This window comes from Corylus avellana, chromosome 10, assembly GCF_965113065.1.
Source record: "Corylus avellana chromosome 10, dhCorAvel1.hap1.2, whole genome shotgun sequence".
Classification (NCBI taxonomy): Eukaryota; Viridiplantae; Streptophyta; class Magnoliopsida; order Fagales; family Betulaceae; genus Corylus; species Corylus avellana.
Window position 1 is genome coordinate 22,525,535 of NC_142499.1, and position 23,909 is coordinate 22,549,443.

At 34.8% G+C, this 23,909-nt stretch overlaps 1 pseudogene across 1 annotated transcript; it reads left to right on the forward strand.

Moving 5' to 3' along the window:
• Positions 1-2,497: 2,497 nt before the first annotated feature.
• Positions 2,498-11,274, forward strand: LOC132162505 (protein BREAST CANCER SUSCEPTIBILITY 2 homolog B-like; annotated as a pseudogene). Its single transcript, XR_015909385.1, has 15 exons — positions 2,498-2,541; positions 2,697-2,749; positions 5,595-6,630; positions 6,715-6,829; positions 7,154-7,160; positions 7,393-7,511; positions 7,603-7,674; positions 8,221-8,419; positions 8,497-8,679; positions 8,978-9,120; positions 9,200-9,262; positions 9,375-9,583; positions 10,290-10,464; positions 10,561-10,647; positions 10,755-11,274. The product of XR_015909385.1 is annotated as a protein BREAST CANCER SUSCEPTIBILITY 2 homolog B-like (transcript).
• The last annotated feature ends 12,635 nt before the right edge of the window (positions 11,275-23,909 follow it).

Consider the following 23,909-nt stretch of genomic DNA (forward strand, 5'->3'; position numbering starts at 1 on the left):
CCCCCATTCCTCTGTCATTGATTGTGTTATACATTAGTAAAATATAAAGAAAAAGAATAGTTAATATATCTAAGTGAATCTAAATCTATTAATTTAAACTTTAAACTAAATTGTATCTTCATATGTCTATATTAATTAAGGGGTAAAACAAGATAGCACACGGCGTGCTATGCACGCCAGTGCAAAATTTTTTTTTTTTTTTTTTTTTTGTATTAAAATATTAAAAAAAAAAAATTTTCCTTCACGGCGTGCATAGCGTACTCCCAATCACGTCTCTTAATTAAGTACTTCCTTTTTGTTGTCTCCGTTGATACTTTTCTCCCTGATAGAGTGATAGGGCTCTCGACAAGCCTTGCCAGTGGGGTGTGTACAGTGATTCGTTGTTATGTTTGAGAAAATGCATAACGTCAGACAACCTATATAAATACATGACAACTCCTGTGCCCTAACCAAGCATCAAGCGAAAAGCCTTCTTCTTCTTCTCCTTCTTCTTCTTCATCACATGAAATCGTTAGTCATATATGGCTTGCGATGGTTTTACCTCCTCCATCCCCAAAGCTGCCACCAAATCCTGCCTTCTACTTTTATTTCTCGTGGGAATGGTGTCTGCCCAGTTATCAACTACTCTCTATGATAAATCGTGTCCTCGAGCCCTTTCCATCGTAAAGTCAGCGATTATCGCAGCGGTGTTGAAAGAGCCGCGCATGGGAGCATTGTTGCACGTAGGACATAGACAATGCAATCTCATCGATTTTGTATAACCCTACTCTGTGTGTGTGTTTTTGAGCTACATGATGGTTGCCGTTTAGTATATATTTGGTTGGTTATTTGTCATAAAACTTATGCTGAACAATGCTGCAATTGTAACCACTAACTAGTAAACACTGTTGGTAGCTGGGCACCTACATGATCCATTCAGCTTACTTTGCAAGGCTAAAACCTAGGATAAACGGTAATTGTATCATATTCTCTTGTAGAATTCAGGATGGTGGCTAGTTGGTAGAAAATGATTTGAGTAGCCAATTGAGCCCTCACAGTTATTTGATATGGAATATGATTTATCTTGAGGAAGTGCTTACATTGTGCGAGTTAAATGTGGGAAACTTGTCTTTTATTACAGAACCTAATTCCAAATTGTATTCCTAAACATTCCATCAAGAAAGAACTGAGAGTATCATTTTTCTTCTTATATTTTTTCCTCGTGCTATTTTCTTACTCTTGTTATGTGATGTGGTACTTTCTTAGTTGCTTCCTTTTAGTAATCAAAGATGTTGTTTTGACAAAAGTTTGAACTGCATCAACTAAATAGGTCAAGAACCCCTTGAAGAAGACGAAATAGTTGGAATGACAAATTATATTGACTTTGGCTTTGAGTTACAGACAAGGTATTCTAAGTAATAGAACTGATTTTAACCAGTGTGGTGATATCTGATTTTATTATGATTATGTTTTAAAGGGTTGATGATGCCAATACATCAAACAACCCCGAGTCCACTTTTCAAGTAGTTGCATCCTGGCAAGCCAATAAAAACTTCTTGCTAAAGGTAGCAGTTCCGATCGCGCGATGCCATCGATCTTGTGTTTCACCGCTACAGATCATTATCAGGTTTAAAAAAGATCAACTTCATGTTTGCAAGGAAAGATGGGACCTCTAAGTGAAAGTTTGAGAGAAACTGTTTTGGTTAACTTAATCTATAACAGTAAGAGTACCATGTATTTATAGTCAAATGAGCTAAGAGCTCTTGTTACATAGAGATTTACAAAGACAACCGAAAGAGAAAAATATGAAGGAAGATTTACAGTAACGTAAAACAGGGAAAACTAATTAAGGAAATTGGAGAAGACTCCTAACTAAGGCTGTGAAGTAGGATGGCTGTGCAGAGTAATCATTGAACCTCAAAAGCTGGAAAAGGGAGGCTGTATGGAGAGGCTACTATTCACAGAAAACATGGAGACATGCATGTTTTCTGTGAATAGTTGAGTATTCAATTAATGCAGTCAATCTCCATGGATCACGGGATCAGATTGGGTCATGGCAGATGAGTCCTGAATCACTTTAACACCGAAGCTCATCAATATCACTGGCATTCAAGTCATGGTGGAAACCTTCTTTCACTTTCAACATTTCAGGTGCCTTCTTCAAAAAAAAAAAAAAAAAAAAAAACATTTCAGGTGCCTATAGTTGGTTGATTGTGTCATTGACTTGAAAGTTTCTTTCTATATTTGAAATTAAAACATGTGTCATCACTATCAAATTTATTTGTGAAGGGCACATGATATTACCCCTAATATACAAGAATAGTACTACTCCTTTTTTTATTTTTTATTTTTTTTTATTTGAAGATGATGTAAATAATATTTATAGCATAGTGACATTTTCTAAATTCCATCTTACGTCCTGTCACCTGATAACTTAATTAGAAATTAATGACATTTGAAACTTATCTAGCTGTGACAGACTTTAGATACAGAGGTTGTCTGTGACCAAAAGTATGCTATGGAACCAACAATCTGCGCAGCCTTGGTATTTTCCGACATAGTGTAAGTTTCTTGTTTTCCTACTTGATTTGAAATATTGAAAATCTATAATACTCTGCTGCCTTTCTTTTATTTATATATTTGTTAGATTTCAGTGGGTTTACTTTATGTCTTGTGTAAGTGCTAATATGTTACTGGGGTGCCTCTTAAACTTGCAGGCGTAACAAGATAGATTTGGAGGAGAAATCAACCACTAAGGAAGCGCTAGGACGTTATTAGGTATTCTCTATTTATTCCATGTTCTTATGCAATCATTTTATTGATTGTTGTTATCGATCTCTTTCTAATTAAATAGCATTACTCTGATGCTTGTTCCTGTGAAGTATATCATAACGAGGTGAGATATGTGTATCAATCTCAAATCCCTCAAACCATATTAGATACAAAGTCCATGTGATTTTTCACGCTAGTGATGGATTTCCAACAAAAGATTGCAAGTGAATCTTGCATCAACTTGGAATTGTTGAATAGAAGTCACCTTAGGGGTGTCTGTTCAAGCCTAACAAGTCACTCTCGAATGGTACCTCTATATCCTTTAGCGGCGTTTACTGTTCCTACTCCGAAAGCAATTCAATTCCCTTTTATTTTTCCCAATCTCTCTGGAAAGCAATTCAATTCCCTTTTATTTTTCCCAATCTCTCTATCTATGAACGAAAAAGGTAGCAATCTCCTCCTTGTGGTTGGTTTATATAATAAAGCAAGAGGCTCATCCCCCTTCTCGAGCCTCTAGACTTGCTTCCTAAAGCTCTGTGGCCGCCTGCCTGTGATCAACTTCTTTACTTTTCGTTTTTTGAGCCGTTTCCTTAGTTGTTAGCTGTAGCGTGCTGTCTTAGTCGGCTAGCTTGACTTTATCTTATCATGTTCTGGTGGTGTAGTGCTTTTTTTTTTTTTTTTTTTTTTTTTTTTTTTTTTTTTCAGACCTCGATCGACAGCCTTTCTTTGCGCAAAGCTAATAAATACCCTTCTTCTTGAAAGCAGAATTTCAACCATCCAACAATAGGCTGAACCATCTCAAGTTCATATGGCCAAAGAAGTGTTCTAGAATTGTCCTTTGAGGTTTGCTTGCTGTAGATTTCAGCTTGGATATTTCTTATCAAAAAAAGATTTCAGCTTGGATATCCTCCCTTCCATGTTGTATAGGATAAAAAACACATGGTCGATTGAAGGAAGACTAATTCCAATAAACCTTGTGCTAGAATTTTTCTGGGCTATTATTTTCAATCTTTCCTGGATGAAATTTTAGAAAGGTCCCTAGCTATTTTTATTTTTTCTTTTCCCTTCAATTCAGTAGGAGAAAAATTATAGACTTGGCTAGAGAAAGGACTCTAGATTTTAATTGCAGTAATCAAGTGATAGGTAGAAACCTTTGTCAATAAAGCATGTAGTAAGACACTACATTATAGATTTCTGGCGACTTATATAGTCTTGCGCAGAAGGTGAGCTTGTCTAAGTTTGGTATAAACTCCTAAACATATCATTCTTTCTCTACTTTCTTCAATATGGTGGTAAAAATTTGAAGGTGTTGCACTTAAAAAGACCTACTAGCTTGGATTCTGAACAAAGTTTGATTTGTAAATTTTGTAGAAATGTTGGTGGACATAAAGTTTTAGTTCTCTATGAGAAATGTGTGGGGACGTAAAATTTAGATGTACAAGATCTGCCTACAAGATACTAAGAGGCTGCTACCATTTATCAAATGTTAACACCTATGGCCCTCTGAATAATGTTCTCAAGCATTAGGTACTTTTAATAGGGCTCATGGTGCTGCCATCATTTTTTGCCCTTAACCATGCTCTGACCATGCACTAGGGGAGGGGCTTATTTGATATGCACATAAGAATGACACTGCTGTTAGTCATGTTTGTAGTGCAAAGAGAGTGTAAAGAGAGTTATGAGTGGAAAAATCAAGAGTGTTTTTTGATGAGTGCAAAGAGACTTATGACAGTAGATAACTTTATGTTCTTATGCAAGCACTTTATTGAGAGAAGATTGCTACAATGTCCATTAATGCTACCAAAGGAATATCTCATATTTTCTTCTTTTTGTGAGATTGGGACAAGTGTTTGAACTTGTGAATATTTTTTATTCATGTGCAAGTTGTAAAAACGTTTAATGTTTAAAAATTATGCATGTTTATTTTTAATTGACTTTGTATTTGATTTGCACTTTGCTTACAAATTAATGATTTGAATATGGTTAATCCTGTTGCCATTTTGTTTTAACAGATTTTAAGTTGATCAAGAATCAATTTCCATCTGAGTGACCACGGCAATGATTGAAAAGTGTGAATCATTTTATGCTGAAACAAATATAGTTCATAAATCATGAATGCTGATATGAACCAAATTCAGATCTTTGTATCTTAAAATAAATTTAGGTAATAACGAAACATTCTTAAGAGTTCCAGTAATTAGATTTAAACAATCAATATATAGTCCATAAATCTATTTACTTATTCTCAAATCTTATTATTAGACTCCACTACTGTATCTGACCTTTCCATTATATACTTAATTCTCAAATCTTGTATGTTAATAATGTTAGGGATGATGGCAGCAACACTTGAAAAGAAATAATTTTGACTTTTCAATGACGTTGTAGCATTTCAAATGAAAGGCTCAAACCAGACCTATTGCAGAGCGTGCAATACTCGCATCACCACTTATTTCTTTGATTACTTATTCCCCGAAAAAATAAGAACAAAAAACAAAGTAAAGAAAAAAAAAAACAAAGGAAAAAAATATTATTGGGGCTAACATTTTGTGCTGTGTGGTTCTTAAGAAAGTGAAAGACATGATTTGACTGCATCCCCAAAAGTATTAAAGACTTAAAATTAGTTTAATTTTCTCCTTATTGAAAGCAAAAATAATAGTGAATATGACACTCGATTTTATGTTCTTTCTTCATGTAGTTTCTTTGTGATCAAAGAGAACGGCGCTGTTTTATTAATACGAGATGTAGAACATGTATATATCGTCTCATAATTTGATAAAACCAAGTATTCTTATCTTGTTCTTTTGGAGACAACTTTTGTTACCTCATAGAATGTTGTGCAGGCCAAGTGCTAGCTAGAGATAATGGATGTGGTTCCTCAAATTCTCTCTTCCAGATGAGCTCTAGGAAAACTGTCAATATATCTTCAGATGACCTGGTTAGAGCTAAGACATTGTTGGGATTGGAAGAAGATAATGATAATTGTATTTTTGAAGGTCTTCAACATTCAGTGAAGCCGTATAATCCCAATGGACCATTTGGATGGAAAAGTCCATCCCATTCAGAAATGAGAGGCTGTGTGTGCGATTGTGATATTAAGGATGGTACATCAGTTTCGAGACCTTTGTTAACTTCCATGTTTGGTTCAGCAGCATGTTTGGTTCAGCAGGAAGCAGATTGAAGAATCAGGCAAATCCAAACCTTATGCAACCTGAAATGCAGAGTTCAGCTCTCAAACCACCTCCAATCAAGTTCCACACAGCAGGTGGAAGATCTATATCTGTCTTCAGTGATGCACTGAGTTGGGAACTTTCTTGAATGAGGAGGATGCAGATGATTCACCTTCTTCATTTTCAAAGGAGACAGGATTCAATGATGCTTTGTCAAATGAGGGAAATGATCCTTGCACTCCCTTTTCTTGTGAGGAAATGGCAAACAACAAAAATACGTCAAAAAGTTTTGTAACCCCGTTGCGATCATCTTCTAATCAAGTGCAGTTGTCAGTCAAGTCAGCACATATTATTTCAGGGAATAACATGATCAAAGAATTTGATGCTGTTCATTATGACAGTGTTTGTAGGTTAAATACTAATTCATCTTCTCTAGAGAAGCGTCTAAGCAACAGGCAAGGTGATCCTAATATAGCTGCAAAAAGTTCTTTGGCTAATGGTATCAGTTCAAGGATTAGTCCACCTGGACGGTCACCAGCCAGAGCATTGGTTGATATTTCAAATACCATTGGCACAGCTTGCACAAATAACGGACAAATAGCTAATGTAAAGAGAATACTTGGAAAGAGTTCTACTTCTCTGTTCAAAAAGCCCTGCAGTTCCAAATTCTCCACCACGTTGAATAAGAATGTTCCATTAGTTCCTAATGGTAAAATTCATGCAGGTCTTTTGAAATAGCTTTGTGTTTTTGTTGGTTATAATGCTTCCTCAAGTAAGCTACATGCTCCATCAGGTTTATCTACTTTACCATCTGAACACTCATGTTGCAAAAAGAGAATTTCCTCACGATACCCGTTTCAGATTCCAAGAATGTATGTCAAGGAATATTTTAAAGCACCACCATTACGGTACATAGACTATCAGTACTGTTGTTTTCCCTCTTGAAGTTTCTTTTGCTTTTGGTAATGACACCATTTTACACATCCAAATTATTAGAATATATTCAGTTCTAACACAAATGAATATAGTTGGAGCTTTTGTCAGACCAGGTCAGATGCATCAAATCAACCAATGCAGAAAAGTACATGTTTCATGACGAGTCTGGCTTAAATTGCATTGGACCAGAAGCTTTTTTCCACATATTGGCTCAGTCTGGAGCATCCATGCAATATGCTTCAAAAGAGTAAATTATCTGCTATATTTTTAAAGTTACATTGCTTGTCGGTTTACAGATGCTCAGTATGATCTATGCAAACTTTAGTTACAATATTAGCTTTTCATAATCTATCATCAACTTGTCATAGAGTTGGGCTGCCCATGTAATTATTAAATAGGATTGATCTGGTAATTGGATTGGTTGGGTTGTGCAGCACCTTCAACGTGGTTGTTGTGAACACTATGGAACTTCTGTGCTGTTTATGGTTCAGGGCTCTTCAACAGTGTGGTTGTTTATGCTTTTCTATCAATTTAGATAATATTGCACTCTGCCTCTGATCTTTGTTTCGCATTTTGCATAATATCTATCTGGGTGGGTCATAAATCACTACAAGTTGGAGTCAGACGGATATACCCTGTCCTCTATAAAGAGAGGTAGTTTGATTTTTTTTTTTTTTTCTGAAGTTTTTCTTCAATCCATACCGTGTTCTGTATGATGAAAATCATTCCTGTTGCTTTCATCTAGGTTAGGCAATGGAGGGTCTATTGTGAAATCAGAGAGGATGGAGAGTAAAATGGTGCAATTGTACAACCAAAGGTGACCTCTATTCTTCCATCTGAAGCCAATTTTAATATTGTTTACTTCTCGAAAACATTCATTGATTGTGTGCTCAATCCATTTGTAGATTTCAGTGGCCTACTTGAAGTTTTAAATATTTATCTACTTCAGTAGTTCTTTAGTCTTCCTTATTGATGTATGTTCAGTAACAATGCATTTTATCAAACTTTTTCTGATCATAAAAGGACTAAAGCATACTATCACACTTGTTCTTACTAGAATCATGGATAGGTATATAGCATATGGGTGCAATACGATATAGAAACATTGATATGATAATCCTTGAAAAGTAGGATACAATATGATGAGAATACAGAACACTAATGGAGTAGCCGTGCTAAAATCTCTCTTTTGTAAGTTATAAACGGAACCATGGCAAATACTGTGATTCCAACCATTGCCAGTTTATGAGATGGTTTTCCTGTTAATGATGCAAAAGGACCTCTAATTCTACAGCAATGACCTTAGACATTCAACATGACTTTGTTGCAGTTTTTTTGTTTAATGATTTTTGTTTGGCTGCAGGCGAGTTAATGTTGTAGAGGGAATCATTTCCGAGTTTCAAAGAGACATAAAAGGTTCACATGATTATGATGACAATGATAGTGAAGAAGGAGCAAAAATTCTAAAGATACTTGAGACAGCTGCAGAACCTGAAGTTTTAATGGCAGAGATGAGTCCGGAGCAACTAACATCTTTTACCACTTATCAAGCAAAACTAGAGGTGGGCTTCAGATGCTTTGCTTGACTTAAAGTCCAAATGTAGAATGAGGTCATTAACTATGGCTAGTTTGAACTTAGGCAACCTGGCAGCCAACCACGGACAAAGCAATTGAGAAAGCTTTGGAAGATTCTGGCTTAGGTGAGAGAGAAGTCACCCAATTTAAGAGGGCGAGGATAGTTGGATTAACTAAGAAAATCTGTCATGGAAAGGACAGCCCTAAAGAAGGCTTGATAACAATCTGGAACCCAACAGAGAAGCAGGTGAATCCAATGGTGTTGTTCTGTTTTCCTTGAACCCTTCTTTGCATCTAGTTTGCTCATTCCCCCTCTTCCCCTACCCTCTTTTCTCTCTCCTCTACCCTCAATCCCCCAACCCCCACGTGTATGCATACATGTGTGTAGTCATGCCTGCTAGGCCAACATGATGAATGTGTTCTCTTTCTCTCGTTACCGTCTCTGCATGCTTATCATGAATGTTATGTAGTGTGTTTTATAAGCATTATAATTAATCTACTTACTACTGTTATCAAAAAAATTAATCTACTTACTACTGTGACAGCAACATGAGCTGGTTGAGGGGCAGGCTTATGGTATTGCTGGGCTTGTACCGTTTAATTCTGATGCAGATACCCTATACTTGCAAGCAAGAGGATCCACTATCAAATGGCAGCCTTAATCTTCCCAAGCAACTGAACACTTTAAGTAAGTCTCCACTTAACTTTCTTATTACCAAAAAAACTAAGAATGTTAATTGAATCTAGCTCAAAGATATATTTTGTAGGCCATTTCACAATCCTCGCAAATCAGTCGTATTGTCAAATTTGGGTGAAGTTCCTCTTTCCAGGTGAATTTCAAATTCATCCTTTCTGTTATGATGTTTTTGCTTTTCCTCCATTTTCCTTTCAAGTAGTAAAGAGAGAAACGTTGTAAACTCAATAACTGTTTGGTTTATTCAGTGAATTTGATATAGCTGCCGTCGTTGTGCATGTGGGGGAGGTTTTTACAGCTCCTCACCAAAAGAAACAGTGGGTGTTTGTGACAGATTGCTCCACTTCCGAGTCAGTCAGAAGAATTATCCAATTCTTTACTTGCCATCAGTCTCTGCACTCCATACATTAATGATGGTTCGTTTGCACCCATCAACTCTAATCTTGCGGGATCCACTGTGAGTATATCATGTTTCTTTCAGTCACCTCCAAGAGTGGCATTTATCTTTATCAAATGATGCAATCATCAGAGATCACTTCGAGATATGAGGGAATAAGAGCTCTCATGGGAAGATTTTATTCAATTCAACAGAAGGAAATGCAATCTTCATAATAATTTTCCTTTGTTCTCATAAATTATACACCTTTAAATATGACTAAATGAATGAAATGAGTGATTGCTCCATAACTGAGACAATCCACAATATGATAACTAAATAAGAAGGCAATTAACTCCAGTTCTAGATTACCATCTATTGAAATACCAACACAATAATACGTTGTTTTGGAAGAATGTTTTACCCAGGACATGGAAGTTCGCTACACGTTGTAGCCCTTTTTTGCACCATGCTAATTGCGTCACTTCTAACTACTGCTTTCATGTTTTACTTGGTATAAGCTTCCAGGATTCTATATTGTTGCCTTGAATTGTTGGGCTTAGACGTTAGTTCTGTGATTTTTAATTGTTTAAAAAAATAGCAGCAACATAGCATTTTTGTTGTTTATCAAAGAATCAAACAAATGGTTGATTCCCGCATGATACACTTTTGATCCAAAGATGCATATCCTCTCCCTTTCTTCTCCAACACAATCCTCCCCACAAAAAATAAGTCAATCCAGAAAAAAACCCTATAGTTAGTGACACTTGTAGTTTCCACATTGCAGGTTAGCTTCTATAATCTTATCAAGAGAGCCAAGGACCAATTGAATCGTCTTTGGGTAGCAGAAGCTACAGAGAATTCAATCTACTTTCTGAATTCTGATCCTCCCCATTGTGCTCACTGCTCGCCTAAAAAATGCAGCTGCCTTTGCTCAAAGATGGGCAAAGATCTCTAGCTTGGTGTGCATTTTGTGACTTTGATATCATATTGATAGCATTTGCTGCATGGTGTCTACTGTTTAATAAACTTTTGCACTTGTTTCACTTTTTTTGCAGACTATTGATAAGCTTGGGGAGAAAGTTTTATTTATTATTGGTAATTGTAAAAGCTAGATTATAAATGTAGTTGATCTAAACTGACGAGTAAGTCTCTCCTGTTTGTTTTATTTGACATCGATGTGGGGATATCTAGCCCCCCTATATGCTATTTATTCTAATCTCAAATTTCTCCATCTTGGTGCTAATTCCAGGGCAAAGTCACTGGATGTGGCGAGCTCATCATTCAGAATGCTAGAAAAGCTTCATTTGGTGGCACAATCTGGTTCCTGGTTAGAATGTCTGCCTCTTCTTTGCGCTTGAACTCTATAACTATTGATGTTGAAAGAAGCTTCGATTATAGTTTCTTTTTGCATGTCTTTATCGCCAAATTTTGATTAGCACAGAAGAATCTATAAATGTGGCACTATGCATGCAGCGAAGAAAGTAACATGAGCTTCTTCAGTTTTGAGCCAACTACCATTTTTTTAGAGGTTTTGGTTGATTGAGCATGTATAGTTATGACCGTTACTAATACAATTTTGTTAAACATTCTGTAAGCAATTTTGCTGTTTTTACCTTTCTGGGTGGAGGGACGTGCTGAATACTAAACTGCTGGAGGGCTGAGGTAGGTTTAATGTTCAGTCTGTAATGGGGATACTTTCTGACATTACTAAGGGTCATTGACCCATCTGTAAATATAATGATAAAGTAACAATGTATGTTTGATCTAAATAGTGTCTCCCAACCCTAATCTATTAAATTTATTTATATCTTTAGAACATGAGAATTATGGATTTGGATTCTCAACAATTTGTTGTTCGGATTACTAGCAATTTTGACAACAAATGTGAGAGAATCCTTATAAGGTCTATTTGTCCAAACAAATGGACGGACACAACAAAATTGTTGTGGATCTCTATCTAAGAATCATATGCTTGATTGATCCTATTAACTTTAAAGAAAAAATATTAATTTAATAAATTTGATTGAAAGAAAACAATCATTTTATTTTTATTTTCTAGGTGCTAAAAGAGTTTTCTTTAAAGAAAAAATGTTAATTTAATAAATTTGATTGAAAGAAAACAATCATTTTATTTTTATTTTCTAGGTGCTAAAAGAGTTTTCTTATCAATTCAATTGTAAGAGTTTTTAATAAATTGAGGACAGATTATATTAATGGTGTTACATTAATTTCATGTTTTTAAGTAATTTATACACCACTAACATGGGTGTCACATCAATTTTCGAGGCTATAATAAAATTAGTAATTTCCTCAAATATTTTTCTTTAACCGCATGTCATATTATAGATCATTTACTCTTTACGTGTAAATCTAAATCTATGTATTTTGACACAAATATTAAAAATAACATTTTAATGAGTCGCAAGATTAAATCATTTAATCCACACTATAATTAATCTATTGAACGAAGATTAATTCAATGAATTGATCTGCATTCAAATGGTGGGTTAATATCATTCTCTTTATTAGTAAGAGCAATGTGCATCTTCTTTTTGTTAAAGCTTTTTCATTTTCTTTTTGTTTTCTGTTTTCAAAATAAAAACATTAATGACACAAAATATAAAACACTCGAAAACGATTTTTACTTTTATTTTACATCATAATACTTTTTCAAACGAAAAGCACTCTCTTAAAAAAATTAGTAGACACAGCCCAAATATTGATCTTTAATATTTGGACCGAATAAATTAACTAAATATCTTGTTACAAGTAACCACTACCCTCAAGAGAATGGCATTGGCAGGATCAGATGGATATTGCAAATCCCAACTTTAGTTTCTGAGCTAACAATGCAGGTCAACTTCATGGAAATAAGGGGTCTCCTTGCCGTGGAAGACAGCAGAAGAAAGTTCGAACCTTGCTAGGCAAAGGCAAAAAATGAGGAGCAAAGCTCTCCCTCTCATGGCTAACCCATTGGAAAAGACGATCTGACCCCACTGGAAGAGGATTGCACACCTCTCCAACATAAGACTGTCATGAGACATACCTTTGTTGGAAAGGAAAAGACGATTTGACCCCTGTTACCCACTGGGGGAGGATCGCACACCTCTTCAACATAAGACTGTTATCAGATATCTCAAAGAGTAGCTCAATCGGCTGTGAATCATAGCTCATGAAACGGATGTCACTAGTTCGAATCTCCCATCTCCTTTCCTTTGTATGGACATGTAAAAAAAAAAAAAAATAGACTGTCATGAGACATACCCTTGTTGGATAGGAAAAGACGATCTTACCCCCACTGAGAGAGGATCGCACAATGACAGCCAAGCCCAAAGAAGAAGACCGCAACAAGACAAAAGGCTCGCCCATCGTAACTGCCTTCGACATGGGGCTGTTTACAAAAAAAATATAAAAAAGAAAAAAAATAAAAATAAAAAGAAAGAAAATCATCATAAAAAAGAAAGCAAGCAGCAACTCCTACAACAAACCCAAAAAATGAAATCAATTCGCAAGATTGCTCACACTCATGCATTGAAAGAAGGGAAGAAAGAAGAATGAATGAATAATAAACGTTCAATGGTGAAGGTGGTAACATCCAAGCCCACCAGCAACTTTGGGCACACCAACTTCTAGGCAAAGCGCCCACAGAAGCAAGAAAGAAAATCATGAGAGCCTCTAAACCCTTGCCTCGAGCACAAGGTACGACGAGCCTCGCGCGCTTCACACAACTCAAGTAAAATCCTTTTGATATTCACTTGATACATACATATTTACCTCATTTAGTCGCGAAGATATTATTTTCCTATGAGCTAACCCAGTCTACGGCCTTATATTTGTGATAGAAAGCAGCAAAGCTACTCTATGCGTTTTTTTTTTTTTTTTCTTCTTCTTTTTCGAAACGCATGGTTACGACTCGCTGTTTTGTCTCACTATAGTAGAGAAAAGTCAGAGATATGTTTTACAACGAGATCCATAACCCCATGAATTGATCAGATTGATTCAGATGAACTGCGTTTGTTGAGGTATATTTGATTATTTTGATACCCATCTCTTAATAAAAAATTTAGAACCAAAAGGATAAAATATAACAGGAAATTAATGACCCTTCTTTTCCTACTACTTGGATTTTCATTATTTATTTACCAGCTACACAATTGGCAGATGTAGTGTAAAATGGTGCCCCTGCAGGCTGCTTTTAAGGCATTCGTTCATGCATTAATGTTTTGTTCCATTGCAATCCGTTTCACGCTTCACGAAAATATGATTAGAAATGAATGGCTCATGAATCATAATGAACTTCCAGATTTCTTGTGGGATTATGGGACAATATATATCTGCTAGCAAATAAGTTATAGGGTTAATCAATAACTTCAAAATAGAAAAATCAAATCAATTTCTGATTGATTTGTCAACAGCCTAATATAAAAACAGGTTGACTTTGACATGTTTTAGAGTACAGAAAGAGAGGAAATACTTTAATTTTTGGGGTTCGGAAAATTAAGTCACCCCTCCTAACATAGCTCCCGACATGAGTATTATGAAACTCATCTTTTAAAGCATTTTCCATCTCAAAAATTTACACCCAACCAACCAACAAATATATATATATATATATGGTTAGTTTGTACACTTTTTATATGTAATTCTTCAATTCTCATGATTGAAGAATTGAACATCTTAATTGCACATGGATAGTTGAGAGGCTCATGGTTGAGAGTTGGGCATCTTAATTACACATGGGTAGTTGAGGGACTCATGGGCATTGAATGAGAGCTCATTTGTGGATCATCCCATTCTAAGAGAGCTAGAGAATAGTGAGTGAAAGAAGATCCAAAGCTCAAGTGAGCCATTGGAGAGAGTGAGAGAATTCTCTTTGTAGAAACACTATCAAGTGTTGTTTTGGGTGTACTTGGGTCTTTGGGTGTGAACCACTACTGTTTGTATCTCCCTTGTTTTTCCATAATAAAAGATCTTGATCTGTCTTCTCCAGTGAATGTAGGCCAAGTCATGACCGAACCACTTAAATCCTTGCGTCTATTTTGATAGTTTTGTTTCTTGTTTCTTACTTCTCAATTTATTTTGGTGCCTTTGTTTTAAGAATACACACAATTACAAGATACAAAGACCTGAACCCTCATAGGTTTGATTCGAGCTGCTCATTGAATAATCCACAATATGGGTTACTAAACTGGAAAGACCATTATCCTTCAACCCATTTTCTGCATGAAATGATGAATCGTGCCATTAAATCTAACAAGCATTTCATCGCGCATAGCGCGGAGCACCCTACGTGCATTCCTAAGTTCCTAAGGAATGTATATCACCACTATCAGGAGGAGAATAGACAAGTATCTAGCTATTTTAAATTTTGTGAGCAACACTTTTTTTCCTTTTTCTTTTTCTAATCAAAGTACTATTACTTTTATATTAATATGTTTATTTATTTATTTATTTAATGATAACAGATTAGTTTGGAAGAAGTCGATACAATGCTCAATGAGAACTTCCCTGGGATATGTGCTATACTTTTAGATTGGATTCTAAGAAATTTTAACGAAAATCCCGAGAACTTTCTTAAAAAGTTGTCAATATATCTTGAAAAAAAGCCTTATGGACGCACTCCAAGAAAATGGTTAGTTTGTACACTTTGTATTTTTGTTTTTGCTATTTATATTTTTTTGATTTACTTCTTTTCATACTGAATTAAGAAAATAGTGATTTGTGATTAGAATGTATAGAAGTGGCCGAGATGAGCATCATGTCTATTTCATTTATTCTCAGATGGTCAGGTGCTTCAAGAAGAAGATGAAGGAGATGAAGGAGGCCGGTGAAGCGGTCGTTCTCACCGTTTAGGAGGTTATTAGATATTTGATTTTGTAGGCTTTAGTTTTCATGGGTTAATTAATTTGAACTTGTTCAATTGCGGTTGGAATTGGATCTAATATTTGGATATATTTTAAGTTTCATGTTTGTAATGAATCTTTTAGCTATATATCCAAATATTAGATCCAATTCCAACCGCAACTGAACAAGTTCAAATTAATTAACCCATGAAAACTAAAGCCTACAAAATCAAATATCTAATAACCTCCTAAACGGTGAGAACGACCGCTTCACCGGCCTCCTTCATCTCCTTCATCTTCTTCTTGAAGCACCTGACCATCTGAGAATAAATGAAATAGACATGATGCTCATCTCGGCCACTTCTATACATTCTAATCACAAATCACTATTTTCTTAATTCAGTATGAAAAGAAGTAAATCAAAAAAATATAAATAGCAAAAACAAAAATACAAAGTGTACAAACTAACCATGTTCTTGGAGTGCGTCCATAAGGCTTTTTTTCAAGATATATTGACAACTTTTTAAGGAAGTTCTTGGGATTTTCGTTAAAATTTCTTAGAATCCAATCTAAAAGTATAGCACATATCCCAGGGAAGTTCTCATTGAGCATTGTATCGACTTCTTCCAAACTAATCTGTTATCATTAAATAAATAAATAAATAAACATATTAATATAAAAGTAATAGTACTTTGATTAGAAAAAGAAAAAGGAAAAAAAGTGTTGCTCACAAAATTTAAAATAGCTAGATACTTGTCTATTCTCCTCCTGATAGTGGTGATATACATTCCTTAGGAACTTAGGAATGCACGTAGGGTGCTCCGCCCTATGCACGATGTAATGCTTGTTAGATTTAATGGCATGATTCATCATTTCATGCAAAAAATGGGTTGAAGGATAATGGTCTTTCTAGTTTAGTAACCCATACCGTGGGTTATTCAATGAGCAGCTCGAATCAAACCTATGAGGGTCCAGGTCTTTGTATCATGTAATTGTGTGTATTGTTGCAACAAATGCACCAAAATAAATTGAGAAGTAAGAAACAAGAAACAAAACTACTAAAATAAACACAAAAATTTAAGTGGTTCGGTCATGACTTGGCCTACGTTCACTGAAGAAGACAAATCAAGATCTTTTATGATGGAAAAACAAGGGAGATACAAACAGTGGCTCACACCCAAAGACCCAAGTACACCCAAAACAACACTTGATAGTGTTTCTACAAAGAGAATTCTCTCACTCTCTCCAATGGCTCACTTGAGCTTTGGATCTTCTTTCTCTCACTATTCTCTAGCTCTCTTAGAATGGGATGATCCACAAATGAGCTCTCATTCCTTTATGCAAGCTCCACTAACCCTTCTTCAATGCCCATGAGCCCCTCAACTACCCATGTGTAATTAAGATGCCCAACTCTCAACCATAAGCCTCTCAACTACCCATGTGCAATTAAGATACCCAACTTTAAACCATGAGCCTCTCAACTACCCATGTGCAATTAAGATATTCAATTCTTCAATCATGAGATAGCAAGAATAATTGATGGGTGACAAGTCATACCCAACAATGGTATCAGAGCCCAGGTTTACCAATAAATCTCAGCCCAACAGTTTACGGGAGAAATGAGTTGTCGTTGCTCCGACCCAGGGCCCGATGTATGAGGGAAAGATTGTTGGGTTTATCTCACATCGGTTGTGAAAGGGGCAAGTGGTCAGTTTATAAGTGTGAGTGAACGCCTCACCTCTTGAGCTAATTTTTGAGTTGAGATAGGCTCAAGACCACCCAACATATATGAATCCTACTCTATCACTAGAACTGTGTGTTATGGGGTGATACAACACATAATAACAAAATTCTTTAACTTCTTGAAAATTGCCTGAGCACAACTTAAGTGTAAAAAGCTCCGAAAAGAATAATTGGAAATCAATGGGGAGAGGTTGGCTCAGATTAATTAGTTCCGGTGTGGACTTAAACCCTGAATAAGACTGGCGACTGGGTTGCCTCGTTTTATATCAAAATCCAACCAAATTTTGATCATAGTCAAATTTTCATATTTGTAGTCTTAGTTGATTTCTTCGGTCCAAACTTTGTATGTAAAGAAAGTTACCTAAATATTATTTATACTATTCAAATATTATTTCTTTTATTTTTTTAATTATTTAATTATTTTTTATAATAATTCAGTGCAATAATTTTTGAATATATTCGGCTATTTTTTTTTTTTTTTTTTTATTTTTGCAAGTATTAAGCTCATTTTTTGCTCTGGTCTAATAGAAGTTTGGTATGTCGTACGGTAGCTCTACTGCCACTAAGCATGACCCATCAAATCTACTCGAGTGGCTTCCTCTTTCATGTACACCCCAAAATCACTCCTACCAACCATTTATTTATTTCATGACAATGAAATGACTTGACGAAAATAAAATAAAAATTTGAGAAACCCAAAAGATTGCACGGAAATTACATAAAGCTGGGGAATGGTCCTCTTTATTTTATTTTTTCCTAGTCTGGGAATGTTTTATCTTTCCTACTCTGCCTTCTGTCTCTCTGAAAACCCATTAATTTACTTGCTTTGTTTAGAGATTTGCAGTAGGAAGGAGGACATGGCTATCCGTAGCCAGCGAAAATATGGCAAAATGACAGATGGAAGAAGGGCGTAAGACAAAAGAGGAACGGTCAAGTAGACATATAATGCAAAATATGCATGACCGTTCCTCTTTTGTCAAGTAGAATGCAAAATATAATGCAAAATAGACATATAAGGTTGTGTTTGGCAATAAAATGAAAAATGAAGTAAAACAATACTGTAGCAAATTTAATTGTTATAAAAAAAAATAATAAAAAATATATATTTTTTTTTGTATAAAAAAAAAAAAAATTATTTTGTAATAATTTTTTTTATTTAAATAATAATAAAAAGTAATTAATGTGATGTAAAAAATAAAAATATTAAAATTAATTAATTTTTTTTTTTTTTTGAATTTTGAGTTCGGTCTAATCGGCCTATTGCCAAACAAAGCCTAAGAAACCCATTTATGGGATGTGACCTGTGAGGACCGTAAATTAGGCGAAAGCATTATTGTTTTGTCTTCGAGTGTCTTTTGTGAATACTTTCTTCATCCACGCGTTATTTCTTATCCTCACATGGTCTCATCTCATAAATGGAATGAACTTTAGCAAGCAGGGAGGGAGTAGAACTTTTCTGTGATCATCAGTCCAAAAGTCAGCCTTTTAGAATGGACCCATTGCCAAACACACTAGCAGACGAGCTATTTCACGCTTTTGTGATTTGCACCACTTTTTTCTACTGTAATGCATTATCTCTTTCCCCTGTCCGGTAACTATGACAGGTATTAAATGAATAGGTATAATGAGTATCTCTCGTTCCAACGTTCAGTACTGCAGAGATTTTTTTCCCAAAGATCAGTCGACCGCGACAGAAGAAAAGCATTTAGCATTTAATGCACGTGTAAGAGGGAATGGATGTTTCATAAATGGAGGGTGTTCATGGCTATCAATATCAAGCAAGAGCAGGTGTTGAGATTTTCTTGCTGATTTTTTTCCACTTTTTTCCACCCTGTTTCCATGCTTTAAGGTTTCCCTCCTCCATGTCTCATTCTTTCGGAAAATGCTTAAGCTTTCAACTTTCTTTGATCCATGCAAAACCCCAATCTTGAGTGTTTCAGAAAGCAAAGTCTGTAAACCCTAAACCATCTCTCTTTTGTCTTTCCTTGGTTCTCTGTCTCTTTGGCTAAATTCATACAAGAAGGGCTACGACGGTCAGGTTTGGTCGATTTCCCCTTTGGTTTTGTGGAGTTGACCGTTCTGCTTTTGTCTTAGTCCGTTCTTCCATCTGTCATTTTGCCATATTTTCGCTGGCCACGGATACCCATGTCCTTCCTCCTGCAAATCTCTAAACAAAGCAAGTAAATTAATGGGTTTCTTATTTTCAGAGAGACAGAAGGCAGAGTAGGAAAAATAAAATAAGGTAGTGTTTGGCAAATGGGTTGGATTAGACACTGTAGTTGATGTAGATTGATATGAAAAAAAGTAAGAATGTTTGGTATAAAAAAAAATGAAAAAGTTGTATGAAAAAGTGAAAAAATTTTGTTTTGCAGTGATTTTTTTATTTGAATAATAAAAAAAAGTGAATGATTTGATATAAAAAGTGAAAAAGTTAGAATGTTTTGATGTTGATTTTTTTGGGAAATGGTGATAAACAGTGTTTGGGCCAACTCCATCCCTTTTACCAAACAAAGCCTAAAGAGGACTATTCCCCGGCTGTCTGTAATGGCCGTGCAATCTATTGAGTTTTTCAATTTTTTATTTTATTTTCGTCAAGTCCTTTCATAGTCATGAAATAAGTAAATGATTGGTAAGAGCGCAATTCTGGAATGTACATGGAAGAAGAAGCCACTCAAGTAGACCTGACGAGTCGCCTAGTAATAATAAAGCTTCCGTACGGCCATACCAGATTTTTATTAGAGTATAGCAAAATATGAGCTCAATACCTAAAAAAAAAAAAAAAAAAAAAACTGAATATATTAAAAAATTATTGCGCTGAATTATTATAAAATAATTAAAAAAATAATAATAATAATATTTTAATAGTATAAAGAATATTAAAGTAAATAACATTTATGATTTCTTCAGGAAAATGAATATGTTCGACCATCATTTATTTATTAATAGCTGAAAAAACAACGCCTCTTAACCCTTTTGGCTTTCATTTAATTTTTGAAATGCTTCAATAATCTAAAGCATCTTAATCCAACGCCCACCATCCATTACTATTCAAGTCAACGACTATTGTAAACGTTGACTTTGTGAGTATTTATTAAAAAATAATCGGTATGTTATGCCTTGTTCAATTGCTTGAACAAGGCTCAACAGGTTCATTCTGGTACCTCCAGATCAAGTTGCATGTCTTAACGGTTGGGATGGCAATTTAGGCCTATTTGTACAACTGTAAAACAAAATAGACAATTTGGGACAATCTCTACCTAATTAATGAGTAGGATTTTTTTTTATTAGTTAAAAAAGTCGGTGGTCCAGTGGGCTTCTCAGTTGTCTTTTATTCTCCAAGAAGGACTAGGAGAGGGTTTAATTATATAATTAGTTGTATTTTTTATCAAACGATACTCTGGTAGAGTGGTACCTCAATAACACCTCACATGTCCTGCTCTTCGTATATATATACCTACAACCATCACAAGCCCACCGGCCCACCAAACATATTAGCATTCCAAAAACAAAAAAAACACAAAAAAAAAAAAAAAAAACTTCATAAAGCCCCTCTGAACTTTCAGCCGTTTTGACATACCTTCCTTAATTTTAAAAACTCTCACTTAGGTCCGTTGAACTTTTGTTTTCTCTCACTTTTGACCATTTTAACGTTATAGTATCAATTTTACCCTCAACCAAAACTACGTCGTTTTGGACTCCACAACTATACCGTTTTGGGCTTCAAAGCTACATCACTACCCAACCCAAAACGACGTCGTTTTGAGCTTAATATTAAAGAAAGAAAAAAAGAAAGAAAGAAAGAAAAATAAAACTAAAAGAGGAAAAGCAAAATAAAATTTTTTTAAAAAAAAATTGGCAGAAGCAAGTTTGGAGTAGGATTTGTCTAGAAAAGTCTTTGCAGGAGTAGCTTTGATGAGCAATACTTCAATTGGTTTCCAATTAGTTGATTAGAAGAGTTCTTGTAACACTAAATAAGCTCTTATGAGCAATAGTTCAATTGCACTAGGATTAGGACTAGAAAACTTTTTTGGAGTAGGGAGTTTGGTTTCATTTGCTATAAAGAGTAGAAGCTTGAGGTAAAATAGGCAGAGAGAATATTTTGTAATCAACCTATGGTATTCTTCCGGCCTAAGTGGATAGTTCAGTTATTTTTAGTGTGCAAAATTTCAGTTGTCTATTAATAAGCAAAAGAAAATGAGAGGTTATCAAAGCCATAAAGGAGGTGAAGTACCAAACATGCAGTAAATGTTATCATGAAATTTCCTACCATACAACATAACTTGTCCAAATACAAAAGAAAATACATATTTGTCATTAATTCTGCAAATGACCCAAACAGGCGGAAAATGCCTCTCTAATAAAATTCAGAAATTATTCTCTCTTTTTTTTTTTTTAACATGTCCACACAAGAGGGAGGAAGAGGGATTCGAATTAGTGACCTCCGCTTCATGAGGCATGATCTCTAGCCGATTAAGCTACCCCTTGAGGACAATTAGAAATTATTCTAAACAACAAGGAAATTGTCATTAATTAGTACTTCATTAAAACACCAATAAATCTTAGTTCTGATCTTAGTTCTGCTGACTTATCCATGAAAGAAAGATGGTCATGTGATTTCAATTTAGCATTACCAACTTCTAACATTAGCTATACCTTTTCAAATAATTTCTAATGAGGGGAGATAGTACCAATCTTTGCATGCTCTCTTTTCATACCACCCTATCTTCTGATCAGTTTTCCTTCTTTTATCCGTCAATTAAAAAGTTAATGTGGAGAAATTAGATGGACGGTGGGTTGATCTGAGAGAGGGATGGACATGTTGGTAAAGTTCGAAAAAGTTTTTTAAGACCAGAATTTGGTTTCAATATCTTCAATTAAAGAAAAGTTGTTAGGGCATCCTTGAGGAATATCAGTTACACTAAAAAACTTGCTTATATTTTCATCAAATTCTTGTTATTTATGTTGTAAAAACTCTTTGAGCCAAAAACTGTATTTTGGTTTTTTGAAAAAGACGTCTTTGCAAAAAGTGAATATATAATAGGTATTTTGAGAGGAAAATTCTTTTTTTACTACCTCGTTAATATATAATTTTCAAATAATAAAGAGCCTAAATAGAAAGATTAATTAGTAGTTAAAATATAAGTTTAATGGGTAGGATATCACGTCAAAAATATCCAAATAATAAAGACTCGTAAATATCATCATAGTATTTTTTTTTTTTTTTTTTTTTTTTTGACATGTCCACACAAGAGGGGGGAGGGGGATTCGAACTAGTGACCTCCACTTCATTAAGTGTGGTCCCAGCCGATTGAACTACCTCTTGGGGACGATCATCATAGTAGCAAACAGAATGGACGTCCTCCTTGAAATAAATGCAATCCTCTCAACATTGTTCATAATGACAAATAGTAAGGATTTAAGCATCCTCAAAAATTAGATGGATCATACAGATGAATTTTCCCCCATAATTAGTAAAGGGCATGCTAAAATCAGCGCAAAGTTATATATTTTATTTATCCGAAGTAATTCCACATATAACATAGGAAGAAATAATATCTTTCATAAAATACACAAACATAATATATATATTCAACATATATAGGACTCCCATCTTCTGCTCCAGCCCACCCCAAAGTGGCTGATGATTGGGTCATAATCCTAGTCTACACAAAAGCTAGCGATACCCTAAATGTTACCCTTAATAACTCTAACCAAAACAAAGTTCGTGTTACTTGCAAAAATGAAATAAATGTACAAGAAAATGCGGTCTAAGTTTGTCTATCAAACAAACACATTTTAGCAAAAATGTTTGTTCGTTCAGTTCCTTGGCAACCACAAACAATACAATCACCATAACACGTTCCATGTTATTTTGGCAGCAAAGCATGTAGCATAAAGAATAAGGAAAAGGCTCCGGTTAATATTTAAAACCTCACACCAGATAGAATATATGAACACATACATCGATTTTAGTTAATTATTAACAAACAAACAAAACAAAATCATTGATTAAATTAATCACATCAATCTATTATGGCTATCGCCATAGTTGGGACGCGGAGAACATAAGCTAATTAGATCAGCCTCAGAAGTGCAATATTAATAGATAATTAGTGAAGGCGATCATTAACAACTTAGATAAACTTTCAAATAAAAAACCAGAAAGAAATGTATATATAGTTGATGGAACTCGTGTAGTTGATGGAACTTGTAATGGCTTGGTGGATAATTTGTAGTATATATATATAACTTGTGTATCAGGTCAATCCGGAAACGTCAAAAAAAAAAAAATACGGAGAGGAAAAAAAAAATTAAGAAATTACCATTTTTAGTGACGTGTCAATGTGTTGCTTCATCACAAGCATTTTTGACGTAGCATTATTGACATGTCAAAACATTTTTTGAAGTGTCAATTTTGACACGTCAGTAAATTTATTGACGTGGCATTATTGACACGTCAAAATTTGTTTAAAAAATTTTACTGACGTGTCAATTTTTTTTGACGTGTCAATGTCTCGTCAACAAATTTTTTTGATGTGCCAAATTTGACACGTCAAAAATTTCTGACGTTCAAAAATTTTCTAGTTTTAACACCCCAATTTTTAACCTTCCACATACGTCAAAACTGACACACCACTAATATTTAGTAACAATGTAACATGTCAAGATGCTTAACACGTCAGAAACCCCTTGTCAAGAGCAACTCAGTTTTTTGTAGTGGCGAGTTGTATGCTTCTTCATAAAGATGATGTATTTCAGATGCTTTGACATTTTCTTTTAAGTCCTCAAGGCTTTAGTTATCTTTATCTTTTCCTTTT